The 9,917-nt window shown below is 45.7% G+C and overlaps 2 non-coding genes across 2 annotated transcripts; both read right to left on the reverse strand.

Annotated features, from left to right (window-relative positions):
• Nucleotides 1-8,545: 8,545 nt before the first annotated feature.
• Trnas-cga (transfer RNA serine (anticodon CGA)) lies at nucleotides 8,546-8,620 on the reverse strand. Its single transcript has one exon. It is a non-coding gene; the product is annotated as a tRNA-Ser (tRNA).
• A 525-nt stretch (nucleotides 8,621-9,145) lies between these two features.
• On the reverse strand, nucleotides 9,146-9,220 carry Trnas-cga (transfer RNA serine (anticodon CGA)). The gene has a single exon. It is a non-coding gene; the product is annotated as a tRNA-Ser (tRNA).
• Between the last annotated feature and the right edge of the window lie 697 nt (nucleotides 9,221-9,917).

The raw sequence follows: 9,917 nt of genomic DNA on the forward strand, positions 1-9,917 counted from the left end.
TACGAGAACTACTGCAATACAGCGCCATTACTGCCGGTAAATGAAATATTCTGACTACTCAAGTCACTAACTACTAATAGGCATATGGTTAGCAAGGAAAAGATTTTGTTGCAAACCAAATAACGTGTTTACGTGTTTTTTTTTTTTTTTTTTGCTTTAATAATGTCACATCCAGTTCGAACACGAATATAAATCTTCATTGACATCCAGTACAAAGGTATATAATCATGAATAATATACAATCTCCGAGTCAGTTACTTCCAGATCGTTGGCTTACGCTAACACTTCAGACCTGTACCCTTCATCAATGTAACTTCTCACATCTGACATCCGTCATTGCTGGTGACTAACTTCCAACGGCCCAACACTTCTGGCGATTAACTTCCAACAACGAGTACGACCAACCACAGAGTCTCTTACAAAGAGAGAGCAGTCAGAGATCCAATGCTAAGCGCTACACGGCGCTACCAACACAGAAGCAGCCCACTTACAAGATGCGTATGATAATTCCTAGGCTGTCGTATGGCGTCCGATACAGTACCGAACCGCCGCCTCATGAGCAAAATACTGGCGTACGGAAAAAGCATACCAACTGTGTGATTAAACTGAAGAGTTTCTAGCAAACAGAACAAAGGATGCCCTCCTCAACGGAGAGAAGTCTTCAAACGTAAAGTAACTTCGGGCGTACTCCAGGGGTACAACATACTGGGTGAACTAACGTTTAAAAACCCCCGATGTGACCTAAATTACGCTGAGACAAGTAATTTGATATAAGACACGTGAGACTGCAAAAGTCGGGAAATACCCTAAAAATGGACGCGAAATGGTGAACAAGTGACGTCAGCAGGTGATGTACCTCGGCGCACGTATAGCGGTTGGGCTTGGGCGTGAAGGGATGATTGAGCGATACAATACTTGCATTCGAGCAAATGGCGTAAATTTCGAACACTTCTTGTAAATGTGATCTCTTGTAAAGAGAGTTACAGAGTTCTTGTCCTCACTGCAAACAAACAAATACTATTTTTAGTTTGCGTTTATTTCCTTTTTTTAATTTTTTAGAAATGAAAACGTAGGTCATTTACTAGTACCGATGCAATTTTGAAGCTGAGGAGTATATTCATTTACTTCTGTGGCAATACGGCAGGTTTCTACTTGTACTTTATTTTGCAATAACCGGCAGAGACCGCGAGACAGGCAAATAAAAGAATAAATCCGACCTGAATGTAAACAGACAACTGTGCAGTGCAATGCAAGACAGTATTACCTGCCACACTCAAGATTCGAGCCGTGAGTCCCAAGCGCTCAAGTAGCGCACTTAGGCCTGGAGGGACACCCACTTGAATACTTGACTTGGTTTGAGATGATTTAGAGGCGACTGGCCCGTAAGCTCAACCGCTGCTCGTGCGGCGAGGTACCTCAACTGGTGAAGTCACATGTTCAACACTATTTTTGTCATCAACTTTTGGCGTACTACCCGACACTTTCGGCCACATGTCCGTTATATTAAAATACTTGTACCAGTCGCCTACGTCACTCCAGATTTTTTTAAATGTTAATCAGAATCAGTGTACGAGGGTTGGAACTTAAATAGTGGCAATTATTTATTCACAACCGATACAAAAGAGTTACATGTTTGCACCTGTTACTGTCCTTTAAAGTAGTCACCAACGGTGTTTAGAACCCGTTGCCAGCGATGTGAAAGGTGTAGTATATCGTTAGCAGAGCCTGTTCTGTTGATGGTCCGAATGGAGCGGTCTCAAGTTATGGTGATTCTCGTGTACGACTGTAATGGTGTTCCTCCACGGCAGACCGTCAGTGCACAGTATTACTGTTCGTTTTTGGAGCATCACCTGCCACCAGCTTTGCGAAAGAAGTGGCGACACTTTCTGCGCAGCCCACCCATCCTTTTGCACGACAATGCTCGGGGGCATACAGCGAAAACTGTAGCTGCTCTGTTCGGTCGATGTGACTGGGAGGTATTGTACCATCCACCATACTCCTCGGACTAAGTCCTTTTTGATTTGTTTCCGAAGATGAAGGAACCACTTCGTGGCATCTGCTTCAGAAGAGTTCCAGGGATTCGACAGGCAGTGGACCGCTCCATTCGCACCATCAACAGAACAGGCTCTACTAACGGTATACTACGCCTTCTACATCGCTGGCAACTGGTTCTACACAACGCTGGTGACTACTTTGAAGGACAGTAACAGGTGCAAACATGTAACTCTTTTGTATCGGTTGTGAATAAATAGTTGCCACCATTTAAGATGCAACCCTCGCATACAGGGTGTTACAAAAAGGTACGGCCAAACTTTCAGGAAACATTCCTCATACACAAAGAAAGAAAATGTGTTATATGGACATCTGTCCGGAAACTCTTACTTTCCATGTTAGAGCTCATTTTATTACTTCTCTTGAAATCACATTAATCATGGAATGGAAACACAGAGCAACAAAACGTACCAGCGTCACTTCAAACACTTGAAAGGTCTCTGTTGGATTCCTTTCATGTTAATTTCTTAAATCTCTTGTCATTTACGGCATAAATTCCTCTTCTAAATTTACTGTGGTGTTTCTGACTATCTGGGAGGAGACTGAGCAGTGAAACGTGTTACTTTTACACATAAACAAGAACGATCTGGCACACTACTACACTTTAAAACACAGTTTATATGTAATTCATGTCACACAGTCTCATACGGAAACTATACCGGCTTTCTTTTATATACTGTATAGGATAAGGCACTGTCATCCCCCTTCCCTTCTGTGTGAAAGGATGAATGAGCAAATGTATTTCTAGTTGTGTGCTTGAGGGTACCAGTCAAGCCTGTGTGCTAGAGAACAGTAGGATCAACGTCGGAACAGGTAGCTAAGCTTTCTAGAAGCAAAGAGGTTTCTATTCTTACTATGGTACTGTCTGTCCCTTGTCATGTTGGTATAGGGAGCTGCCTCTCTGGTCACTTCCGTTTTGCATACGGAAGCACGCTCGGTAGAAGCCCCGCAGGTCAGTCGGTCCGCGGCGAGCGTCTGAAGTGGTAAGATCTCCGGCTAAGCGCGTGTCTGCTAAGTCCGCAGGACAATGGATTTCTTAAGTTCAGCCTAACTGAAAATTTAATCACCTTTATTTCAGGTTTTAGCTCTAAAATATCTAATGTTATCTTAAATTGCAACGCAGTGTATTTCGAGTGTGAACTTCAGAATATCTTCCAGTAGTTGCTCTGTCACTACTTTGTGAGTAAAGTGGAACCACGTGTTGATCAGAAACTCTAACTAAGATCATTAATCTTAAATGCGAATGTGCGTGAGATTATAACGTCTCGTCTTAACAATATTTTTCAATATAGCAACTTTTCTTTATGTTCAACCAACGTGGGGTGTATTTTGTGAGACCAGTACCACGTGCTTATACAATTGTTTGACCCATCAAGTTAATAGTAAGACGATAGTAACCACTTCGAGGTTTTTCTTTTGTAAATTGCTTTTCGATCTAATTTATTTTAATTATCAAAATTATTGTGGAGTTACACTCTTTGTGTAAATCAAGTTGACCACGTGAAGCATGTGGTGTAATCATCAAAGTAGCCCTCAGCTATTCTTTTCGGGAAGATTTCACAGAGAGTTAGTATGAATTTGGTATACCAATGTGTGGTAATTACATGACGGACAGGATTGCGCTACGAACGTAACTTCTTTGGGTGAAAATTGAATCGGTTGGTTGTGATTAATTTCCTCTTGCATATGTTTCAACGTTCTTCGTGTGTTATTTTATGAATGTAGTGTTGTATGCAGACTCCCAATCTTCGCTCCATATTTGATGTGTTCCGCAAGATTACAAACTCACATTTTTACAATCCTAAATGAGGCACCAGCTTAGTTATGACTCAAGTTTAACATGCTGAAATTTCAATGATCAATGTTAAAATAAATTTCCAAATATAAACTGATTTATTTCTTTTTATTTAAATTTTCTTTTTTATATATGTATCACCGGTTTTCGTATGACTATTAAAAGATTATAATTAATGTTAGTCTGGTTGGAAACTTGGTAAGCTAGACTGGATACCTGGTGAAATAGTTGCTCAGTAATGCAAGGTTAACTTCCTCAGATAGCTCACAGCTTTTAACCCGCTTTTATTATCAGCACCGCTTACACCACAAATTAATGCAAGAACGTTACACACTTTATTACAGGAAATGTTCAAAATGTCCTCCGTTAGCGAGGATACATGCATCAACCCTCCGTCGCACATGGAATCCCTGATGCGCTGATGCACCCCTGGAGAATGGCGTATTGTATCACAGCCATCCACAATACGAGCACGAAGAGTACCGGGGTTGCGTAGACAAGAGATTTCAAATGTCCCCATAAGTGAAAGTCAAAAGGGTTGGGGCCAGGAGAATGTGGAGGCCATGGAATTGGTCCACCTCTACGAAATCATCGGTCACCGAATCTGTTGTTGAGAAGCGTACGAACACTTCGACTGAAATGTGCAGGAACTCCATCGCGCATGAACCACATGTTGTGTCGTACTTGTAAAGGCACATGTTCTAGAAGCACACGTAGAGTTTCCTGTACGGAATAATGATAACGTGCTCCATTGAGCTTAGGTAGACGACACTAAAGTGAGCTCTAACATGGAAATTAAGCGTTTCCGGACGCATGTCCACATAACATCTTTTCTTTATTTGTGTGTGAGGAATGTTTCCCGAAAGTTTGGCCATACCTTTTTGTAACACCCTGTATATACATTAGACAACGTCGGTAACTCCATGAGGCTTTTCGCAGATGAAGCTGTTGTACAGAGAGAAACAGCATCGCTAGAAAATTGCAAGGATATGCAGGAGGACCTGGTGACGAGCGACACTTGGTGCAGATAGTGGCACTTGACGATGAGCATAAAAAAATGTAAGATATTGCACTATATATAGGCAGAAAGATTCTTTATTTTGTGACTTTCTGACTGTATAAGAATCACTAGAAGAAGGTACATCAGATACCTAGGAGTATGCATATGGAGCAACTTCATGTGGAGCGACCACATAAAACTAATCGCAGCTAGCAGGTGCCATACTGAGATTCATTGGGAAATGTAGTCCGGCAACAAAGGAAGTAGCTTAGAAAACACCAATACTCGAAAATTCCCCGCGATGCCGGGATTCGTACCAGAGAGAACTGATAGAGGAAATAGAGAAGATCCAAAGTACAGCGGTTACAGATTCATCTAGTAAGAGCGAGAGCATCAGAGGCGTTACAGCCAGCTGCAGTGGCAAACGCGGCAAGAGAGGCACCAGGCATCACGGTGTGATCCACTGTTGAAGTTACGGGGGCGTTCGTTCCTACAAGAGTCAACAAATATATTTCTTCCCCCTGAGTACATCTCGCGAAAATACGGTGAAGGTAAAATTAGAAAGTGATTCGAGCCGACACGGGGGCTTACGAGCAATCGTTCCTCCCGCGAAACTTTCGCTACCGGAGCAGCAAAAGGAGGGGAGAAACACTGGTACACGGAGTACCCACCACCACACACCGGAAAGGTGGGCTGCAGAGTGCGGGTTGTAGAAGCAAAAACGTCCTGTAAGCGCGGGTCAGCTAATAAGCCGTTTGCGTGGTAGCTGCGACTATGTGGTTAGGCGCCGGCACTGAGTTTCAGTTGGAGATGCTGTCCTACTCAGTACTACTGTCTAGGTTTTCTAGAGAGATCTCTGACAGCTCGGAGCGCTATTGCTGGAGGTGTAGAGGGCGAAAGCTGTAGAGGAAGACAGATACTAAAATACATCCAGCAAATGACTGAGGACGTAGGTTGCAAGGTAGCACACGAGAGGAATTCATGGCGGGCTGCATGAAACTAAACATAAGGCTGATGTCCCCCACCCCCTTCCCTTCCAAAAAAGTGTTGTACCAATAATGGCTCCAGCACGGTTCAAGAGGATTGCCTCAGTTACGCTCACAAGTCCCAATAGTGCCCATTACAGACCTGTACTTCAAAACATTTAATACAGAATCCGAGTTATTCACGTTATGACGGACCATTATACCCATGATTGATGGTTGAATTCACAGGGTGCTGTCAGTTAGTTTCCGCTCCGTAGGACTCGAAATTTTACTTTAAAGAGAAGGAAGTTTCCCAGATTTTCTCTAGTGCAACAGCAGTTTAAAATTTTAAAAACTAATTTCTATGAAGCAGAGCAAAAATTCCTAAAATCGCTCAGAGTTGGTAACAGTATTTGAGGGAATACTTTGTTCAAAGCTTCAAATGGATGGGGCCTGCACTTGCTTACTTCCGACGGTGTGAATTGTCCGTGTGGCATGTAGCGGTTCTGTACTGTAAGTGTACGTTTTCCATTGTTTTTCGAGATCTGAGCTGATTGCAGCCAAATCTGATAGTTCGTGTGGCATGGCACCGTCAGTGGAAACTGTTTCTTGATTGTTACTCTAAGTTTGTATATAGTCGCATCAAGCGTGGCAATTATTGAACAGTATGAAAAAGACGTAAATTAGTTACAAACTTTGTTTAACATATAAACGTCACTACAGAAATTCGGACTTAGATGGAGACGAATAACGAAACTCTGCATGATCCGCAGAAGTATCGGACCATTGATGCTGTCGATGATCTCCTGAATGGCTATTTCAGCTCAGCAGTGGCTTTGGGGCGATTGCTGTACACCATGTCTTTACTATAGCCCCACAAAAAGCAGTCGCTTATATTCAAATCGGGAGAATATGGCGGCCAATCAAGGCCCATGCGAGTGCCCTCTGGGTACCCCAGAGCCCCACAGTGCTCCACCAGGACATCAAACACTCTCCTGCTTCGACGGCATCAAGCTTCGTCTTGTATGAGCTACATCTTGTCGAAAAACGTGTCACTTTGGATGATGGGGATGAAATTATCTTCCAAAAACTTCACGTACCGTTCGGTAGTCACCATGCCATCAAGGAATATTGCACCAATTATTCCGTGATTGGACATTGCACAGCACACAGTCACCTGTTGAGGATGAAGAGACTTCTCGATCGCGGAATGCGGATTCTCAGTCCACCAGCTGCGCCAGTTTTGCTTATTGACGAATCCGTCCAAATGAAACTGGAAACTAAACCATACTAATTCCAAACTTGCCCAGCATCCTTTCAAGGAAAAAGAGGATGTGGGGAAATGGAATGAGATCGTACAGGATCCGCGTGGGTGAGGGGAGATGGGTGCGATAGTCGAGGCGGAGAGCATGGCGTTCAAGGATTTGAAGGGATTTATAAAAGGTAGGGGGGGGGGGGGGGGACGGAGATCCAGGCCGGATGGGCGTAACAAAGGATAGGGCAGATGAGGGATTTGTAGATGTGGAGGATGGTGGAGGGGTCCAGACCCCACGTACGGCCGGAGAGGAGCTTGAGGAGACAGAGTCGGGAGCATGCCTTGCCTTGGATTGTCCGGAGATGGGGGGCCCAGGAGAGGCGACAGTCGAGGGTGACGCCAAGGTACTTGAAGGTGGGGGTGAGGGCGATAGGACGGCTATAGACAGTGAGATAGAAAGCAAGGAGGCGGAAGGAAGGGGTGGTTTTGCCTACAATGATCACCTGGGTTTTGGAGGGATTGACCTTGAGCAACCACTGGTTGCACCAAGCGGTGAACCGATCAAGATGGGATTGGAGAAGGTGTTGGGAGCGCTGCAGGGTGGGGTCAACGGCAAGGAAGGCGGTGTCATCGGCAAACTGGAGAAGGTGAACGGGGGGGGGGGGGGGTGTCCGCCGTATACAGAAGGTACACAAGGGGGGGAGGACAGAGCCTTGGGCACACACTGTCGGAGGGAAAAAAGGTGTAGGAATCCGTGTTATGGATGGTGGCGTAGGAAGGACAGTGGGAGAGAAAGGAGCTGCTCAGATGGACGTAGTTAATGGGAAGGGCGAAGAACTTGAAGAGGAGCCGGAATGCCATATGCAGTCATAAGCACGTTCGAGGTCCAGGGAGAGGAAGATTGCATAGCGACGGGAATTAAGCTGTTTGGAAAGGAGATGAGTGAGGTGAAGGAGAAGGTCGTCGGTAGAGAAGGACGGCCAAAAGCCACACTGGGTAACGGGAAGGAGCCGGTACTGGCGGAGATCCTAGTGAATGCGTCGGGTGAGGATAGATTCCAGGACCTTGCTGAAGACCGAGGTAAGGCTGATGGGATGGTAGGAGGAGACGGCGGACAGCGGTTTGCCAGGTTGAAGGAACATCAGGATACGGGAGGTTTTCCACAGGTCGGGGTAGTAACCGGTGGGCAGGACTACATTGTAGAGCCTGGCGAGGGTGGAGAGGAAAGAGACAGGAGCTTCACGAAGGCATTGAGTGCCGTGTGTGCAATGTTGTCCAAGTACTGGAAAACAGGTGCGAGGAGAGGGACAGAGGTATCAGTTCGATCACGGACATCCGGGAAGAGGGAGTAATCGAACTGGGGATCATTGGGGATGGAGAAGACATCAGGGAGGTAGGAGGCAAAGTTTCCAGAATGAGATTTTCACTCTGCAGCGGAGTGTGCGCTGATATGAAACTTCCTGGCAGATTAAAACTGTGTGCCCGACCGAGACTCGAACTCGGGACCTTTGCCTTTCGCGGGCAAGTGCTCTACCAACTGAGCTACCGAAGCACGACTCACGCCCGGTACTCACAGCTTTAGTTCTGCCAGTATCCGTCTCCTACCTTCCAAACTTTACAGAAGCTCTTCTGCGAACCTTGCAGAACTAGCACTCCTGAAAGAAAGGATATTGCGGAGACATGGCTTAGCCACAGCCTGGGGGATGTTTCCAGAATGAGATTTTCACTCTGCAGCGGAGTGTGCGCTGATATGAAACTTCCTGGCAGATTAAAACTGTGTGCCCGACCGAGACTCGAACTCGGGACATTTGCCTTTCGCGGGCAAGTGCTCTACCAACTGAGCTACCGAAGCACGACTCACGCCCGGTACTCACAGCTTTAGTTCTGCCAGTATCCGTCTCCTACCTTCCAAACTTTACAGAAGCTCTTCTGCGAACCTTGCAGAACTAGCACTCCTAAAAGAAAGGATATTACGGAGACATGGCTTAGCCACAGCCTGGGGGATGTTTCCAGAATGAGATTTTCACTCTGCAGCGGAGTGTGCTCTGATATGAAACTTCCTGGCAGATTAAAACTGTGTGCCCGACCGAGACTCGAACTCGGGACCTTTGCCTTTCGCGGGCAAGTGCTCTACCAACTGAGCTACCGAAGCACGACTCTCGCCCGGTACTCACAGCTTTAGTTCTGCCAGTATCCGTCTCCTACCTTCCAAACTTTACAGAAGCTCTTCTGCGAACCTTGCAGAACTAGCACTCCTGAAAGAAAGGATATTGCGGAGACATGGCTTAGCCACAGCCTGGGGGATGTTTCCAGAATGAGATTTTCACTCTGCAGCGGAGTGTGCGCTGATATGAAACTTCCTGGCAGATTAAAACTGTGTGCCCGACCGAGACTCGAACTCGGGACATTTGCCTTTCGCGGGCAAGTGCTCTACCAACTGAGCTACCGAAGCACGACTCACGCCCGGTACTCACAGCTTTAGTTCTGCCAGTATCCGTCTCCTACCTTCCAAACTTTACAGAAGCTCTTCTGCGAACCTTGCAGAACTAGCACTCCTGAAAGAAAGGATATTGCGGAGACTGGCAGAACGGAAGGCTGACCAGAACTTGGATGAGTTGATAGGTAGGGTAGCAAACTAGCGTGGGGAGGGTGTGGAAGCACTAGGGCGGGCAGTTTCACTTGTGGTTTGCGTGAGACACTCGCGCACATTTAAACACTGGGATACACACTCATGCGCATCACAATTTTAAAGGTTGTGCTAATTTAAACCGTCTGTCTTAATGATCAGAACCATTTAAAACACCTAAATACAATAGAAAATATGAAACTAATTTGCCTGTGTCCTAATGT

This window comes from Schistocerca gregaria, chromosome 4 (assembly GCF_023897955.1).
Source record: "Schistocerca gregaria isolate iqSchGreg1 chromosome 4, iqSchGreg1.2, whole genome shotgun sequence".
Classification (NCBI taxonomy): domain Eukaryota; kingdom Metazoa; phylum Arthropoda; class Insecta; order Orthoptera; family Acrididae; genus Schistocerca; species Schistocerca gregaria.